This window comes from Castor canadensis, chromosome 11 (assembly GCF_047511655.1).
Source record: "Castor canadensis chromosome 11, mCasCan1.hap1v2, whole genome shotgun sequence".
NCBI lineage: Eukaryota > Metazoa > Chordata > Mammalia > Rodentia > Castoridae > Castor > Castor canadensis.
In genome coordinates, this window is record NC_133396.1 from 87,979,533 (window position 1) to 88,000,401 (window position 20,869).

The 20,869-nt window shown below is 36.1% G+C and overlaps 1 protein-coding gene across 12 annotated transcripts in view; it reads right to left on the reverse strand.

Moving 5' to 3' along the window:
* The window catches only part of Rabgap1l (RAB GTPase activating protein 1 like), a 750,530-nt gene that overhangs the window by 64,819 nt on the left and 664,842 nt on the right, over positions 1-20,869 (reverse strand). The gene's annotated exons all lie outside the window — the stretch shown is intronic.

Here is a 20,869-nt window from a genome sequence, read left to right on the forward strand (position 1 = left end):
AACAGAGCACAATCATTTGTATCATTTGGCTAGAGAGCATAAGGCCTATATCTCATTAATACCTGCCAGTCACAGACAAGGCCTCTGACCCATTATTTCTGGTTTTGATTTTATCTAAGCAAAAGCATAAATGCTTATCCAAATCAACTTATGTTTTAAATTTCCAAAAGTAAAAGCCAAATCTTACCTATTTATTCCTTTGACCTACAAAGGACAAACAAGGCTGCCAAGAGTAGGAGCTATTATGAATAGCAGTGCCTGAAACATAGCAAGAAGAGAAGTTTCCAAACTGAGCAGGGCTTTTTGTATTAGACTGAACCTAGTCAGCACATCATAGAAGTTTCAGGAGAGGAAGATGGAGTATCTGGAATAAATAAGTTCTAGTTCTGGCACTAGTTTAAAAATCCTTGTCTCCACAGTCATCTTTATGTCCACTCTCCACTGTCAACACAAGCACAGCCTGATAGCTGGAAGCATAAAGCACATTGTTTTGCTCAGTCATGTATCTGTAGTCAGCAGCTCAGCAGAACTGCAGCAGCAGCAAGAGAGCTTTGACTCTTATAGCAATAAATGATCCAGCTCCATAATGAGAGTATGTGAATGAGCTATTCTCAACATCCTGAAATCTAGCGAAACAGATGATGTCATTACCAAGTTACTGATATGCTCACAAATTATACTGTCAGTGTTGGAACCACATTCTCATTTTATAAGTCTTAGTAAAAAATCCTAAAATATCCTTTATTGTGAATGGGACTCTATTTCACAGAAGGCTAACGCTTAGAAAAGGTAACAAAATTACTTAACTCACACAAATTTGCATTAAATTAGCTGTTATATTATTTCTGTATATATTCCACAGAACAGTTTGCACTCATTATTAAATTATGTAAAGAGGTTGGGAATGTAGTTCAGTGGTACAGTGCCTGCCTCGCATGCCCTGGGTTTGATCTCTAACACTGAAAACAAATAAGCAAGCAAAGAAACAAATGACATAAAGATCGGCTTTCCTTTATTTACATTTGGTTTTTTTGAGACAAGGTCTTAGGATGTAGCTTAGGTTGGCCTCAGTATCCTCCTGCCTCAGACTCCTGAGTGCTGAGATTGAAGGTGTGACCCACCATCCCTAACAAGGTTTTTTTTTTTTTTTTTTTAATGAGTGGGATTTCATGAAAATTAAAAACTTTTGTGCAACAACATTATCAAGAAAATGAAGACACAGCCTACATAATGGAAGAAAATACTTGCAAATCTTATACCTGTATTTGCTATCTAAAATATATAAAGAAATCTTACAACTCAACAACAACAAAAAAGACAAACCTACAATTATACGAACTTTTGTAAATGTCACAATGCACCCCCACCCAGCACAACAAAAAAACAAAACAACAACAACAAAAAGACAGGCAAAGGATCTAAATAGACATTTCTCCAAAGAAGATAAACAAATGGCTGATAAGCACAAGAAAAGATATTCAACATCAACAGTCATCAGGGAAATGCACAAGTAGGTATCACTTCACACCCACTGGGTAGGCTGGAATCAAAAAATAGAAAATAAATATTGGTGAAGAGTGGAGAAATCAGAACCTTTATAAACTGCTGCCCAGAATGTAAGATGCTTCAACTGCTGTGCAAACAGTAAGGCAGTTCCTTAATAGGTTAAAAATAGAGATAAAATTATTATATGAGCAAGCAATTCCACTCTTTTTCTTCCCCACAGCAGCACCAGGGCGTGGCAGGCAGGCACTCTTACTGCTTTAATCACTCCACCAGCCCTTTTTTGTGGAGTTGAGATAGGGCCTCTTTTGCTTGGGCTGCCTTTGAACCACATGTTCCTGAACTCTGCCTCCTGAGTAGCTAGGATTACAGGACAGCAACCCAAAAGAATGGAAAACAGGGACTTAGACACTGGTACACTCATGCTTACTGTAGTATTATTCAAAATAACCAAAGGCAAAAACTACCCATATGTCCACAGAATGAATAAGCAAAATACAGTATGTTCATAAAATGGGATGGTATCCAGCCATGTAAAAGAATGAACTATCAATATATGCTACAATATAGATGAACCTTGAAAATATTATACAAAGTACAATGAGCCAGACACACAAGGACAAATATTTGTGTACTACCACTAATATGAAATATCTAGGATAAGCAAATTCATAGAGGCAGAAATTAGATTAGAGGCTCTAATGCTTGGGGAGGAATGGGGAAAAAATTCTTAAGTACAGAGTTTCTGTCTTGGGAGTATGTGAAAAGTTTTGAAAAATTTTTGATATTTATATAACATTGTAAATATAATTAATGCCACTGAATTATATAAATAAAATAGTTTTTATCTATTTTATAACAAAGTTTATGCTATGTATATTTTATCACAAAAAAAAGAGACGTTAATAAAAAACAACACAATGAAGTAACTCTACAAACCCAGCAGGATGGCAAATAACAAAAAAAAAAAAAAAAGGGAAAGTAACAAGTGTTGGCAAGGATGTGGAAAATCAGAAGTGTTATACACTGCTGGTGGGAGTGTTAAATGGTCCAGAACTATAAAAGCAGTGTGGTGGCTACTGTGGTCTATCTGTGACACTCCAAAATTCAGATGTTGAAATCTAATCCCCCATGAGTGGTATCAAGAGACGGGCCTTTGATTAGGTCATAAAGACTCAACCTGCAGGAATGGCATTGGTGCCCTAATGAAAGAGGCCTCAAAGAGCTACTCTCCCTTTGTACCTGTAAGTATGTAGCAAGATGCCCCATCTTTTGCTTTTTTCTTTTTTTTGTACTAAAGTTAAATCCAGGTCCTTGAGCATAGCAGGCAAGTGCTGTACTACCATGCCCCCAGTTCTTTTGTTTTATATTTTGTTTTTGAAATAAAGTCTTTCTAGCTAACTTTGCCACCAGCTGGCCTAGAACTTGGAATATTCTTCTGCCTCCCAAGTAGCTGGGCTTAAAGCGTGCATCAAATGCCTGGGCAGGAAGCACCATCTTTGAAACAGAGTGAGCCCTTAGCAGACACTAAATTCCCAGCCTCAATTATTCATAAATTCTCAGTCTATGGTATTATGTATTGGGGGACAAATGGACTAAGATAGAAGTTCCTCAAAAAGTGAATGCAAAATTACCTCAGGATTCTGCAGATAATCTACAGGAGTATCTTAGGTATTCTGCTAAGTGTACGCTCAGAAAGAACAGAAAGCAGGCATTCATGAAAGTATATATACATATATATATACATGTTCATAATATCAGTATACCCAACAGCTAAAGGGTCAAAACAGACCTTTGTCTATCCATTCATCAGATGATGAATTGTGGTGTATATATACATATATACACAATAGGATATTATCCAGCAATAAAACAGAACAAAGTATGATACATGCTATAACATGAATGAAATTCCAAACATACAATGCAAAAGAAGCAAAACACAAATGTTATATATTTTATGACTCCATCTATAGGTAGTACTCAGATTAGATAAAATTCATAGAGACAGAATACAGACTGGTGGTTGCCAAAGATTGGGGTAAAGAGGAAAAGGGAATAAGGAGAAACTGCTTAATGGTTGTGCCTGGGAGTAACAGACACATTTACTTTAGATTCTGTCAGAGGTAGTAGTCGCACAACCTTGCAAACATACTAAATGTCACTGCATAGGCCGAGGGTGTTGCTCAAAACTCTCCACAGAACCCAGGCACAGGCCCCAAGTTCAATCCCCAGTACTGCCAGCCAAACAAACAACCCCCAAATGAATGTCCTTGAATTGTTTAACTAGTTCAGTTCTTTGGTTGTATGAATTTGAATCTCACCTCAATAAATTATTAGGAAAAGAAAATCTTTAAAGATACTACAGACTATAGAGAAAACTTAAAAATCAGGACTAGTGGTTATAACTCATTGCTTTCATGGTCAAACTCTAATTATGTAGCATGTTGGACTAAAGAAAAATAATGGTTTGGGTTTTTTATATGACAGCCTACACAGAAAAATTAAAATACAAAAATCTCTGAAACACCCCATCAACAGCAGTATAATTCAACAATAGGGTGAAATACAGGGCTGATGGAGTGGCTCAAGTGCTAGAGTGCCTGCCTAGCAAGTGGGAGGCCCTGAGTTCAAGCCCCAGTACTGCCAAAATAAAACAAACAAACAACAAACAACAATAGGGTGAAATACAAAGTAATGTTTCTCAACTTCATGTGAATTTTAAATCCAGATTCTCCCCCAAATCAAATGAATCTTCAGCCAATATAACAGCTTTACCTTTACCATCCAAACTGTGACTGCATGGAAATTATTGCCATATCCTATCTTAGAGCCTTCTAAAAACTATGTCATATACCATCTCAAGTCATCTACAATAACAAACTTTAAATATTCCTTATTAGAAAAAGCATTTTTACAGTTGCCTCCCACGCTAACTACATGATGACATTCCCCGAAATGACAGTGTACTCAGATGTCTCTATTCCCAGGGCTGCAGACACTTCTCAAAATGATTTCGCCCCAAGGGCCTCAAACTGTAGGAATTGTTTTTATTCATTTCTATAGTGGCTATCCAGTATTATCTGACATTACATAGTGAGTCAGGTTGAGTATCCCTTATCTGAAATGCTTGGGACCATAAATGTTACTTTGTTTGTGTCCCCCACCCCCAGCCTTTGGATTCTGGAACATTGAATATGCAAAGTCAGATCTCTTGGGGATAGGACCCAAGCCTAAGTTATCTTATAATTGCTAAAAATATAAACATGCTACAGCACACAGTCACTATAAGCATTTCATAGAACAAGACTCTTTTCTTATGCACAAAGCCAAACACAGAACTTTTGAAATTTAGACAAACATCATTACTTTGTAATTGAAATATCCTAAAGAAAGGGTATACAAATCTGATAACACTGCTAATAATTGATAAAGCAATCATTCATCTTTAAAACCCATGCTTTAAAAATTCAGAAAACTAATTATAGGTTTGGCATCCAACTTAGCACCTTCATGAAAAACTGTTGAAGTGTAGAAAAGTTTATATTCTGATAATTCAAGAGACATATAATCAAATGAACACTGAGTGTTATATCTAATGAGTGAGTACAAAGCACAAGTGCCATGTATTTTGAATAATAATTAACAGCATAGTCCTAGAGCCAAAGAGCCTATGTTTAAACCCTGACTACTACTTTCTAGCACTAAGAACCAGAATAAGTTCAAGTAATTTGAATGAATTACTTAATCTATGCTTCATTTTCACCACCTATAAAATAAAATTTAAGACAAGAACTAACAAATGCTGACAAGGATGTAGAAAAATAGTAATTCTTACATACTGTTGATGGGAATGTAAATTAGTACAGCCATTATGAAAAACAGTATAGGTTGTTTATCAAAAAACTAAAAATAGTTGGGCATAGTGGTGCCTGCCTATAATCCCAGCACTTGGGGGACTAAGCAAGGGGGATCACAAGTTTAAGGTTATCCTGGACTACATAGTGAGACCCTGTCTCCAAAAACCAAAAACAAATAATAAAAATGTTTTCTCATGTTAACCAATCCAGTCTCACAAGACCAAGAGTTCCCAAGAGACTACACTAGTCCAGTCATGAGGGCGGAGCTTCCATGACCTAATCACCTCTGGTAAGACCCACCACTTCTCAATGCCATTACGCTGGCAATTATATTTCAACAAAGAAAAAAACTTCTAAAAATAGAACTAACATCTGATCCACCAATTCCACTACTAGGTGTAAACCCAAATGAGATGAAATCTTTATACTAAAAAGATACATGCACCCCATTGTTTATTGCAGCACTATTCATAGCAGCTAAAATATGGAATCAACCCAGATGGCCTTCAATGGATGAACAGAAAAACAAAATATTATGTATTTACACAATGGAGTATCACTCAGTCATAAGAAAGAATAAAATCCTATCATTTACAGCAACATGGATAGAAGTGGAGAACATTATGTTAAGTGAAACAAGGTAGACACAGAAAGAAAATTACCACATGCTGTCATTCATTTGTGGAAACCAGTAAGTCATCTTAGAAGTATGAAACATAATAAAGGTCACTTGAGAGAGTAAAGGGTAAGGGAGGGAAGAAGGAACAGCAAGAAATTAAGAAGGATTTTTAGGGAATGAGAAGGGTACTGGGAAGGAGAGGAATGGGGGGTTGGGTAGAAGGGTGGATGGACATGATGAATGTATGCATATATGGAATAGTGTGTACAATTAATTTGTACATTTAATGCGTGTTAAAAATAAATAGGTCAGAGGGAGTGAAATTTTGGCTATGAATTTATTATTTTATATAATGTTGAAACATGTCTAATATATAACAAACTATTATACAGATTAAAAGATAGAAGTAGACTAAACGTCATTGTTTCATCCTGGATGGGATGCTTTTTTGTCCTATACTGTTTTTTGCTGGAATATTATTTAGGAGGATATAACAACTGGCACTTTATTGTGCGGTATTTTAAATTTGTATTGCTTTTAAACATTTCTAGTACTTTGTTCTCAAGTCTGCTATTTTTTAAACAGAATGAATAATTTTCATTCATTTATTCCAGTTGCTTATCTGACCAATTTTGGTAGAATGTTTGCTATGTTTTGGCCCTGATTAAGGGTTGAGAAAAAGTCCCTATCTTTCAGTGGTATCTGTTCAACAAACTAGGCCAAGTCTCAACAACTCTCTGTTGGTTTGTTGGCTTTTTGAGACAGGGTCTTGCCAGGTAGACCAGGCTGGCACGGAACTCACCATTATCCTGCCTCAGAACTCCCCAGGGCCCACCACACTCAGCTAATGCAAAACAACCCTCTCTTGCACCAAAAGTAGTGTTCTGAGCTTCATGTCTTAGAAATAATCAGGAAGTATGAGCACATGTCCTAAGGTAGAAGTCAGTCTGTGGAAAAAAAAAAAGAACAACAGCCATGCTCTTCTTTCTTAGATATAATATATTCAGACCTTTTTCCAGCCTTCTCTCTTATCCTCCTCTCCACACCCTTCCCATCACTGTGATAACTGTTCATTGAAAACATTTACTTCTTGTGTAATAACCTTGAGTGTCAGTTTAGACCTTATTTTTCTCAACACATGGTTAAGGTGAAAATCTCCAACTTGTGGTTAAGTGAACAAAGCAAAATATAGAACATAAATGAGACAGCAAAAGTTCTGTAAAATGAGGAGGCTACAGGTGAAGCTCAGTAGTAAAGCATGTGCCTTGCATGCATGAGGCCCTGGGTTCAATCTCCAACACGAAAAAAAAAGAGGGGTGAAAACATACATACAAATTTACTTATGTATAAACTTTCCAGAAGAATACCTCTAAAAAACTTAGGAACATTTATGAGTGCAAAACCACTGCATACCATTTTATATTTGTTGAATTTTTTAAACCATGTAAATGTATTACTTATTTTAAAAGTAAACTGTAAAACTTTAAAAATCAAAATAATAAAAAAAGTCCACATCCTGAAATCTATGAAAATATTTAATTCCCATACCTCTTCCATCATTCCTTTATTCATTCATTAGAAACTTAATGTCTGCTGACACTGTGCCTACTAAGGTAGGCAGCATGGAGAAATACAAACAACTTGCCAGGAAAATGAACTTCAGCATACAACTCTAAAAAGCAGACAGAATATCCCATTTCAGGGGTGCCTAATAAGTAGGGTGTCATGGCAGAGGCAAAGCCACATACATCTCTATACAGCTCCCATCACCAGCTGATAATAACAGCTTGCATGGCAGTCTTTCAACCTAAACTGCCACCTCTGAAGAGCTCTCAAAGGTTAAACAGTGTTATGCACAGGGGAGGAGGCATATTAGATGAACCAATGAATAAACAAAGGTGGAACAGAAATAACCAGTGTGTTATTTCCTTTTAACAGTTAAGAACTAAGTACACAGCTAGACTCTCACCTGATTCCACAATGTGTTTCATGAGAATTTAATATTAGGTCTAAGGATAAAAAGATTTAAAAATAACTTTCCATTTCTTATTTGTGTATACATATTTATGAACATATTTGTCAGAAGTATACAGTTGACCAACAGTTATACCTGTGTGGTACTTCATTTTCCCCAGTACTATTCATTGAACATGAGCAGTGGGCACACTGCACACAATCTGGGCTAGGGGACAATGGAAAACAAAATCAAACAAAGCTCCACTCTCATAGAGTTTAGGGGTTAGCTAGAGATTAATCAGATAATCACCCAAGTTTCCCAGTATTACTCCGTTAAAGAGAAACTGAAAAACTGGAAGGCATGATGCAAGAAAAAGAAATGCATGTAATATCATTTCGTCTCATATAATGTAAGTTACAGGTTCTTTAAGACGATCATGCAGAGAATTTACCATCCTTGAATGCAGATGGAAAAAAAATCTATTACACTGAACTTCTAACTGAAATTTATTAGCTTTGTCAGTTATAAAGTTGTTCACCAACAGGCATTATGGATATTTTATTCATATTACAAGTACTGCGTGTAAATACTGTTTATATTTAGCATTATTTTGAAATTACAGTAGTCATTGGATTTACTATCATTTCTTGTTATCTAATGTATTAATAAAGTAACACATATTACTATATCATAAATTTAATTTTATTTTGATGACTATTTCAATAGTTATTTTATTTTATACATTTAAACATTTGCTTTATTTTATATAATTAGAAACATTTTTCTGATAAGGGGTCCATGGACTTAATCAGATTGCCAGAGAAATCCATGACTCCAAAACTGTTGAGAATCAGCCAGGTGTAATACTTCATACTTATAATCCCATCTACTCAGGGGCAGAGGCTGGAGAATCATGAGTTCAAAGCCATCCCAGGTACAGTTACCAAACCATATATCAAAACAAACAAATAAAAACCTATAGCCAACATCATATTAAATGGGGAAAAATGGAAACCATTTCCTCTAAAGTCAGTAACAAGATAGGGTGGCTTGTTACCCCAATCTTACTCAATATAGTGCTTGAATTCTTAGCCAGAAAAATAAAGCAAAAGAAAGAAATAAAATGGATGGACAGATGTAAGGAAGAAGTAAAATTACTCCTATTTGCAAATGATCCCATACTTAAAAGACCCTAAAAACTCCACCAAAAAAACCTCTCATACTAATAAACACTTGTAGCAAAGTAGCAGGATACATAAATCAACATACAAAAACCAGTAGCTTTTCTATATACCAACAATGAACAGGCTGAGAAAGAAATCAGGATAACAATCCCATTCACAGTAACCTCAAAAAATTAAATAACCAGGAAATCAAGCCAGAGCAAAAGGAGCAGTGGTGGAAGTATCACAGTACCTGATTTCAAATTATACTACAGAGTTATAGTAACAAAAACAACATGACAGATCAATGGAATTAAATAGAAGACCTAGAACTAACCCCACATAATTACAGTCATCTGATTTTTGACAAAGTGCCAAAAATATATGTCACAGAAGAGACAGTCTCTTTCATAAATGGTGTTGGAAAACTGAATATCCACTTGTAGAAAACTGAAACTAAATGCCTATCTGTACAAAATCAAAATTGATCAAAGATCTAAATGTAATACCAAAAACTTTAAAAGTTCCACAGAACAAATGGTTAAAACACAAAGAAATATTATAGCCATAAAGGAAATGCAAAATGACACTGAAATTCCATCCCACCCGTCAGAATGGCTATCATCAAGAAAACAGTAACAAAAGTTGCTGCAGATGAGGAGGACCCTTATACACTGTTTGTGGGAATGTAAATTACTGTAGCCACTATGGAACTCAGATTGGAGGTTCTTTAAGAACTAAAAATAGAACTCACATATGACCCTGCTCTACAACTCCTGGGCATATATCTGAAGGAATGTAAGTCTTCATACAACAGAGGCACACTCATGTTTATAGTAACACTGTTCACAATAACCAGCCTATAGAATCAGCCCAGATACGTATCAACTGATGAATAGATAAATAAAATGTGGTATGTATGCACAATGGAGTATTTATTATTCAGGCATAAAGAAGGAAATTATGTCATTTGCATGAAAATGAATGGAATTGGAGATCATCATGTTAAGCAAAATAAGCCAGAGTGAAAAGGACAAATATTACAGAATCTAAAATTTAAAACAAAAGGATGAAGACAAGTGTGTGGCTCACACCTGTAATCCCAGCTACTTGGGAGACAGAGATCAGGAGGATCATGGTTTGAGGCCAGCCTGGGCAAAATGTTTGCAAACCCCCCCCCCATTTACATAAAAACTGGGTGTGGTGGTGTATACTTATCATCCCAGTTACACGGGAAGCATAAATAAGAAGATCACAGTCCAGGCTGGCCCAGGCATAAATATAGGCCCTATTCAAAAAATACCCAGAGCCAAAAGGGCAGGGGTATGGCTCAAGTGGTAGAGTGCCTACCTAACAAGCACAGGCTCTGAGTTCAAATTCCAGAAATTGGCAAAAAAAGAAAAAGATGACATGAATATAAAACAGGGACTGTCTGGAGTAGCACCCAGTGGGAGGTTGAAAGGCTACAGTGAAGAGGGTGAATATGATTGAAATACTTTAAGCACATGTATGAAAACAGAACAAAGAAACCCATTAAAATTATTTATAAAGGGGGGAAGGAGAAGAAAAAGGAGGGGTGAATTTGATGAAAGTGCATTATATTCACATATGGAAAATCACAATGAAACCACTTTGTCAAATTAATATATGCTAATCCAAACATATATTTTAACACCTTCCCCCCCACAAAAAAAAGCCAAACCAACCAAACAGAGTAAAAGGGTTGGGGGTGTCTGGCTCAAGTGTAGAGCACTGGCCTATCATGCACAAGGTCCTTGGCTCAATCCCCAGTACTGCAAAGTTGTTGAAAATCCCTGGGTTATAAAGATACATCAGATTTGGATAACAAGGGTAAGGGGTGTGGTTCAAGAAGTAGAGTTCTTGCCTAGCAAATATGAGGCCTTGAGTTCAAACCCCAGTATAGCTGGGAGGGTGTGGGGGAAGCAAGCAGATTGGGATAACAATGCTGGCACACCCTATGTTTCAGTAGCAAAATTACTATCTTTAATTGCTTTTGGAAGAGATAGGAAAGAAGAGTGCCAATTCATTTTGGAGTCCCAAGAAAAATGCAAAAGTAATAGTGTGCTTGTTAAGTCTAAATCTGCAATTAGGCTTTATTACATTTTTCAGTTGAGTATATGTATCATTTCCTGATGACAAATCTGTGGATATACAATTTTGTGACTATAAATTATGTATGCTATTGAAAAACAGTGTTAAAGTGCCTTATACAACTAATCTAACCATGATGATCACATGAAGGGACAATAATTTGCGGATATATAATAATTTATACACACATATATATCAGCATAATTTAAAACAGTCACTTCCCCATCTCCATCCTCCATGGTGGAGTAAATTTTCCTGCCTATGTTGAAAAGTGGTCTTTTGCCTTTTTATTTGCTTTGGTCAATGGAACATGCATAGAAATCAAAGTGTGCTAGATTTAAGACTAGGCTAATCTTTTTTGTTGTTGTAGGGGATTGAACCCAGGGCCTCTGAGCTATACCTCCAGCAAGTGCAGGCATTTAAAAGGCATCAAATGTTTCCAGTGATACCTATATAGATCTTTCAAAGCTGTCATAGTCACATAATAAAGAGAGCAGATTCAGAGAAACTCAGCGATACTCTGCCAAGACCAACTAAATCCTAGCCACCCAAAGACTCATAAGGAAAAAATAGATGTTTACTGTTATGTACCATGTAGATCCCATGCAGTCATGTTATGAAAAGACAAAAAAAAAAAAGTACTCTTTAAAAACATTGCCTGATTAATGGTCTACATTCCTTCTAAGGAAATCTGAAAACTTGGATGCCCTAAATCTTGCTATTCCCACAACTGAGTTTATGTTTAAAAAGAGCTAACTGCATTTTTCCCAAACCTGTTCATGTTCATAATAAAAAGTGTTAACAGAAAATGAATTATTGGTTCTATAAAAGCTATGTGGAATAGTTTGTAAAGACTTGACAAAGGTGAAAAGTAAGAAACCATTATCTTATTAAATGGTAGAAATGCTACCATCAAAACTGTAGTAAAAAGTTTTTGCCATTAGATTGCTTCACAAATTTAGTAATTTATTGTTCCTCTTACGGAAACCAAAAATAGAAAGCATATGGATTTTAGAATTCCTCTGGAAAGAGAGGTCACAAAGGCCCTATAATAAACTGAAAATGAATAATACTTCACATTAAATGTTTACATTAGTGTGTACTGAGGATTTCTTCCCTCACTTCTTTTGAACATTTCTTTTTTCTATTAACCAAACAACTGTAGTGCTGAATGTGTCAGATAAGAGAGCTTTCACAACAGGTATAGGGAAAAATATTGAACATCATTAATCATCTGGAAAATGCAAATCAGGTATAGCCTCATTCCAGTGTGAATGGCTATTATCAAAAACAATGAAGATATTAAGTGCTGTGATGATACGGAACCCTTATACACACACTGTTGGGAAGAGTGCAAATTAGGGCCACCATTATGGGAAAGAGTATGGAGGGTCTTCAAAAAAATTAAAAACAGAACTACCATATGATCTAGCATCCCTCTACCAGGTATATATCCAAAGGAAATGAAATCAGTACATTGAAAAGACCATCCGCACTCCCATGTTTACTGCACACTATTCACACTAGCCAAAAAATGGAAACCACCTAAATGTCCATCAACTAATGACTTGATAAAGGAAACGTAAAACATACACAATGGAATACACTCGACCAAAAAACAAAAAAGAAAAAAGAAAAAAAAGAAAATTCTGTCATTTGTGACATGATTAGAACTGGAGATGATTATGCTAAATAAAACAAAGCATAGAAAAACAAGTATCACATCTCACTCATAAATGTGGACTCTTAAGAAAAAGAAGTTCAGTCAGGTGCTGTTGTACAGTATGGTGACTGTAGAGAACAATGATGAACTATATATTTCAGAATGCTATAAAAAAGTGGGGGAGAGGGGCAGGGTGGAGAAATGACCCAAAAAATATATGCACATGTACATAAATGAATAATAATAATAACAAAAAGCTGTAAGAAAAGATTGTTTTGCTATACAGAAATGATAAATGTTTGAGGGGATATGTTTTATCACCTTACACGTATATAACATAAACATGAAACAAAATACCACATGATACCCCACTAATATGTCCAACTTTTATGTATCAGTTAAAATAATTTAATTTTTTAAATGATAGCAAAAGAAATACAGCAGGCTTCTACAGTATCATCCAATCTGCTAGAAATTCTATACTGTGGGCATTACAATCATGAGGGCTATAGTGTCACTTTTAGTTTGTTTTGCTGAGAATTTGATTTCCAAGTTGGCTTGAAGCCTTGGCATTGATTTTTCATAGTACAATCCAATTTAATTTTGAGCTTGAGCATTTTGGTAAGTTCTTGATGTAATACTGGCTTCTCTAATAACTTAATCATTATTTTCAATTTCTCTTAGCCATACCTAAAACCTGATTCATCTGATTTTTAAAATGTAAAGACATTACATAAATAATAAATCTTGATCTGGCTTACAAAGCAATACACCATAGTCTGACCTCTAATTCCTTCCCCAATATCATTTCTTACTAGTCTGCCCCTGGCTCATAGTGCTCCAACTACACTGACTCTCCTGCTCTGTCCTTTATCAAGTTTTACCACTTAGGGATCTCTCAAGAGGTTTCTTCTAACCAGGAGCCAGTGGTTCATACCTGAAATTCTAACTACTTGGGAGGCCGAGATTGGTAGTATCATGGTTCAAGACCAACCCCGGCAAATGGTTCATGAGTCTCCATCTCCAAAATAACCAGAGCAAAATGGACTGAGGTATGGCTTAAGCAGCAGAGTTCCTGCTTTGTAAGCACAAAGCCCTGAGTTCAAATCCCAGTCCCACAAAAGAAGAGGTTTCTTTCTTCTGCTTGAGATACCTTTTTTCTCTAATTTTCTCATTGATGCCATTCAGATCTCAAAAGCCTCCAATTAATCACCAGACTGATTTGATTTTGTCACTCCATTTAAAATCTCTGCATGGCCCTTATCACTAGCTAATGTTTGTGTCTTATCTTTTCCTACTACAAGATTCACAATAGCTGTCACATATTACTTGTTCACACTGAGATTCCTAGTACCATGAACATAACACAGCACATGGTAAGCATATCGATGAAGATTCCTGGTTAATCACCAAATAAAAGAAAAGAGTGGGTGGCTAAAACAAAACAACACAAAAACCTAGAGTGATATTTCCAGCCATTACAGGCAAATTATGATTTACAAAAGCAATTAATAAAAAGTAATATACTATATATTTCATGCCAACTGTTTTCTTAACATCGTCTATGAAAAAATAAATGTATTTTTGGGTGGTACTATAGTTTCAAATCAGGGCCTCATGCTTGCTAGGCAGGTGGCTCTACCACTTCAGCCACTCAATCAGTCCTTGAAAATAGATTTAGAACTGACTTACAAATCAACCCCACTCCTACTATCAAGTGTAGAAAGATTATTCCTCAACACCTGAAACAGTGTTAAATGTAGTTTTATTGTAAGAGATGTTGGTTTAATAATTTCATATTTAATAACAAAATAACCTAAATAATTCTAGATGGTGCCCTTATATACAAAGTCTTGCTAGAAATCAATCTTTGGCTGGCAGAGTAGCTGAAGAGGTAGAGCACCTGCCTAGCAAGTATTGAGGCACTGAGTTCAAAACCCCAGTACTACCAATTAAAAAAAATTCTTTTTATTTCAAGAAGTTGAATAGGACTGGGGATGTAAGTTAGTAGAAGAGTACTTACGAGACCCTTGATTTGATCCTCAGCAACGAAAAGGGGAAAAAAAAGAGGGGGAGGGGGTAAATTTTCAAAGGAAGAATAGTATGTGTATGTTTCTTGCAAGGTCCTAGGCATTTTTAAGTACTTTACATACAGTAACTGATTTGTAGCAACAACCTTATATAGAAGGTGCTCACATAATTCCACTTTTTCATATGAGAAATATGAAGCTCAGAGAGCGCTAACTTCCAATGTTGTAGAGTTATTAGGGATGAGGGGATTTGACCTAGGTAGTTGGCTCCAGAGTCTGCCCTGGTCTTTTTGCTCAATCCCATCTCAATTCACCTAATGCAATTCAAACAGTTTCTCTCTGAAGGCATCTGGAGTTGTGATTCAGGGGTGCCAACACAACTCTCTGCATATGGCAGAAATGTGCGGCAGCAATATTCTGCCACGGGAACAAGGCTGCCGAGACAGAGAGATAAATAAAGTAGTTGCAGAGGAAGATGTTAATTAGATGGCAGGAGACTAGGAGAAAGCTTGCCAGCATCTGAATAGGACCAGCACAGTTCCCCTGCTGAAAGCCTGCCCTGGCATTTAAAGGAACACACCCTGGTGTCCACATATGTCCTTTTTCTTGTTGAAGAGAGCACAGACTTTATTCCTCACAATTATAAGAACCTTAACTCATCAGAACTGTTATGCCAAAGGAGGGAAGATCTAGTTCCTTGGACTAATCTAAAATTAATAGAGTATGCATATGCCAAATAACAATGAGAATAAAAATGTCCAGTAAATATTTTTAAATATGGATAAATCTTAATTGGTTTTATGTTTCATTCTAATATTTGAAATGTATATACAGTGATGATTTAGAAATAACTATTGATTTTATTGTTTTCCCCATCTCTGACAGAGGTAATTGCTCTGAATTCTTTTTTTAAATTTGGCTTGCTTAATGAAATTTATGTGCCAAACCAATAAGGAGGAAGTAATTACAGAATGCTTACCCTCATCTCCCATTTATAGAACAGAGAAACTGTAGCTCCCAGAAAGAAGTCCCTACCCCTGCTGTCACAGTGCTGCTATTTTTGTGTCTGTCAGTTAAGAATATCTATCCAGTGCCTAGTGTAGCCATTGTCATTTGGTAAGGCAGCTTTTTGTTAAAGAACAGTGTTCAACCACTGATCAGTCTCTTACCGAGATATCGTGACTTTAAATTCCTAGATTTGGAACATGGTGAAGCCAGAATAGATCATCTTTTCTCCATGGTATTTTATTTTTCTGTAGTACTGGGAGTTGAATCCAGAGCTGAGTGCATGCTAGGCAGTGGAGCCACACGTCCTGTCAGTTCTGTTTGTATTTTTTTTCTTTTAATACATTTTAACTTTTTAATTAGCATATGTTAATTGTACAAAGGAGTTTCATATGTTATTTCCATACATGCATGCAATGCATTTTGATCAGTTTCATCCTGTTACTCTTTCCTATCCTCTCTCCCTCCTTTTTAAAGGGTTTCATTACTCCATTTTCATGCACACATATGAATATGGAGTAGTACAAGCATATTCACCACCTCTTCACTCTCTCCTCTCTCCCTCCCACTGGTTCATGCCCTCCAAACAGTCCCTGTTTTTCACTCATGTCATTCATTTGTTTTGAAGTCTAGATTCCACATATGAAAGTCTGGCTTATTTCACTTAAAATGATGATCTCCAGTTCCATCCATTTTCCTACAAACAACATAATTTCATTATTCTTCATGACTGGATAATACTTCATTACATATGTAGACTACATTTTTTTATCCATTTGCAAACTGATGGGTACCTAGACTGATTCTACAGTCTGGTTATTGTGAATAGTGCTGCTATTAAACACAGGGCCTTGATAACTGTGGTTGGGTTGGCCTTGGACCTCAATCCTGTTTCTGTCTCCCAAGTAGCTAGGCACATACCAATGCACCTAGATCTCCAATGTAGTTTTGATATCTAACTTTACCATTCAAGCCAATACCACAATAATCTTTCCACTTTAATAAAACAGAAAGCTTATAGTAATCTCAATCATTTACTCTTCTCATAGAATGACTGTTTCTTCCTAAGTAATATGAGTATATCTATTCATTGCAAGAACTAGTCATCATGTGTGAACTAATTTCTTTATTCATGCTGCCACTGTCAAGGGTCTAAGTCCAAACACTTATAACTTTTTTCACCTGCATTGCTGCTACTCTTTAATTTCACCTCCACATGGGTAATGTGGCCCCTACCTGCCCATGGTGCCTCATTACTGCTGCTGCAGAAATTGACTATCTGCTTAGCAGACAGTTTGGCCCATATACACTTCCTCCTGTTGGTTCTACATTTCCTTCTGTCTTTAGTTCAAACATTAAGACTTTCTATACCATCTTCCAGGCAGAAAACTTCAAATTTCTCTATAGGACTAACATCCTGATAGCAATTCCCCAATCAAGCAGAGTAATTCATCAGGATAACCCAACGGGTCCATTTTTTCCTTTTTGTCTCTCTCCTCCTTCTACATCCCCATGGTGCCTATCTACTCACTCCACTCCTTCCTTTAGACCTTCTTCAAACACTCAGACCAATCCTTTTTTGGAAGGCAAGAGAATTAGTAAAAGCTTTCACTGTGTTGAGTACTTTATTAATTTTCTTATAGGATCCTTATAGTAACCCAATGAGGTAGAACTATTATATTTCTCATTTCTCAGATGAGGAAACTGAGGCTTAGAGAAACAAAGTAATTTCCTGGTAAGTTGCCAGGAAACTTCATGCAACTGTAAAGGCCTACAAACAGTTAATCTCTCAGTCTTTGCACAAACTGTCCCCCAGTTCAGAAAGGTCCTGCCCCTTGCTTTGGCTAGCAAGCAACTGGTCAGTCTTCAAAGTTAAACTTAGCACTCAGCCCTGTTTGGGAGATTTCTTCTTCATTTCTTCTCAACTCGTGGTAACTATTCTCCTATCTTATGATGACAAATAACATTCTCATACCTATAAATTTGTGAGGTCTTGTAGGGTAGAACATTCAACGTAGGTCCAGTATATTGTATTAAAAAATGTTATTAGTTTTACATACTGGCCCTTAATAACATACCTCTGAAAGCAACGTTATCTTCACAGCTACTTTATAGATAAAAAGTTGAAATAATTCAGATTATAAATTAACATTTAACCTGAAATATTTAAGCTTGCTAGAGTATGCATGGGTTATTAGACTTGTTCACTGCTGACGCTGGGCACCAATGTCTCACACCTGTAATCCTAACTACTTGGGAGGCTGAGATCAGGAGGATTGCAGTTCAAGAACAGCAGGGCAAATAGTTCTTGAGACCCCATCTCCAAAATAACCAGAGCAAAATGGACTGCAGGTACAACTCAAGCAGTACAGTATCTGCTTTACAAGTGTGGAGCCCTGAGTTCAAACTCCAATCCCACAAAAAAATAAATAAATAAATAACTGGAGAGCTGGAGGTGTCACAGAAGTGGTAGAGTGCCCACTTAGCAAGCATGAAGCCCTGAACTCAAACCCTAATATGGCCAAAATAAAGAAACATAAAAACAGAAAACTGGAACTAGCAGAGGTGGTAGATAGGAATGTTGACCATTCTACTCCCAGACAGAAGCCCTGACAGGAAGCTTCAGAGATTTCACACCCTGGTTTGTTTTCAAGTGCTTACTGTGTGAGCACCTTAAGCTGACTTTAAAGGTATTTTGTATGGTGGATGTGGTGGTACATCTGGAATCCCAGCACTTGGAAGACCAAGGAAGAAGGATCACAAGTTCAAGGCCAGCCTGGGCTACTTAGTGAGTTAAAGTTCAGTCTGAGCTACATATATAGCGAGATCCTATTTCAAAAAAAAAATGGGTGTGTGTGTGTATACATATGTATATATATATACATATACACACATATATATACATGGTGATGGTGGTAAAAAAAAAAAAAAGACTGAGAAGTAATTTACTTCACACTGTAGAAGGATTTCTTTAATCCTTAATTAAATTTAATTTAATTTGCTTTAAAGGAGTTTATCTCAAAGCAAAAATTCAAAATGGGATTCAGTATGAAATCAGAAGCAAATGATATTTTATCTTAGAACGATTTTAACTTTTCCAGACAAGCTAAAATCATTTATTATCTTCAAAAGACTTTTTTTGGTGGCACTGGGGTTTGAACTCAGGGCCTCATGCTTGCTAGGTTGTGCTCTTATGACTTGAGCCACTCCACCAGCTTTTTTTTTTGTGATATGTTTTTTTTCAAGATAGGGTCTTGTGAACTATTTGCACGGGGCTGACTTTAAACTGCGATCCGCTTAATCTCTGCTTACGGAGCAGTTAGGATCATTAAGTGTGAGCCACGATGCCTGGCCAAAAGACTATTTTAAATTTCAAATCTGATAAAGAAATCCAAATTATCTTCAGAAAGTTATGTAATGTAACACTTCAACATGTAGACTAAAAGTTTTGTATACAAAGCAGCATTCTACATCTTTCATACTTCCAAGGCTTTCCTATACAAATCCTATATAAAATACATATAAAAAACCCTGTAATTACTGGGGCCATGGCTCAAGAGGTAGAGGACCTGCCTTGCAAGTGTACAGTCCCGAGTTCAAACCCTAGAGTTGCCCCCAAAAAAAAAAAAAACCCAAAAACCCAAAGCAACAATAAAAAACCCTACAAATTTAAGAGTGTTTCCTGGCAAGTATGCTATTATTCATTTATGTAGTCATCACGCATTTTTTTCTTTTTGCATGTCCTTATTTATTAAAAGTAAGATGATTCCTGTGAGTCAGTCGCTGTTTATCTTTTCAGTCTCCTATATTCTCTATATTTTGCTACTCCACACTAGCACATTAGCTGGATTTTTGTTTGTTTTTGCAGGGATGGGGATCAAACCCTGGGCCTTGCTCGTGCCTGGTAAGTGCTTTACCACTAAGCCATTTTGTTTCTTCTCCCCTTAGGTCTGGAAAAGTCCTATAAGTTTTTGAAGAGTTAGCACAGACCCTTTAAGAGGATCTTGGCAGGACCATCAGAAAGAAATTAAACAATTTTGAACTCTAGCTAAGTTTTCATGGAGGAATATTGCAAAATTAATGGCTAAAATAAAATTTAAATATTCATGATTATCCTGATTCAGTGTGGTTATCTAGGGGTTGGCAATAAACTTCATAAAGTATACATAATTATAAAATAGAAATTATTTATACTTTTTTAAGAAAAGTATGCAATAAATAGGCTGGATGTTTCTGTGTTAACAAACACTTCCAGAAGCATATTATGGTTTTGCAGTTGTTTTTTTCTTTCTTTCTTTCGTCTAACTCATTCTTTTAAACCTTATCTATGAAACATCTATAGAAGTGAAAAGATCATAACGAACAAATCCCTAGGCACTCATTACAACTCACACTTACTAAGTTCACATCTTACATCACCAACCCCTCTACTGTATCCACTTGAATCTATGCAGACATTTCATCCGTAACTATTCAATATCTATCTCTAAATTGCCATTTAAAACAATATTATTGAACAAAAATTAAATAATTCCCTTAATATCATTAAATAACTAATTAGTGGCCAAATTTCTCCAGATTTTCTTTCAGATTTTTTTTTTTAGTTAATTCAAATTAATAGCTAAATACGGTTGATATGTTGCATCTGACTGTTATAATCCATATGTAATCAATCTCTATGGGTTGCCCTTTATTTTTTCACTGCAGTTTACTACTTGGGAAAAAAAAACCTGCCATACTGTGTTTTTATGCCTTAAAATAGGGAAGTGGGGTTCCATACTTGTAAGGTTTAACTGTTATGATAAATCTTTTCATTCCATTGCTGCTATGAGTACTATTAAATGAAATGAACAAGAAGGTACCACAACTACAGTTAGGAAATCTTGTTTAAATGTATGGAAGACTCTCTTTTGCTTACTGGCCATTATGATGGTGGTATTTACAGGGCAAACAACAA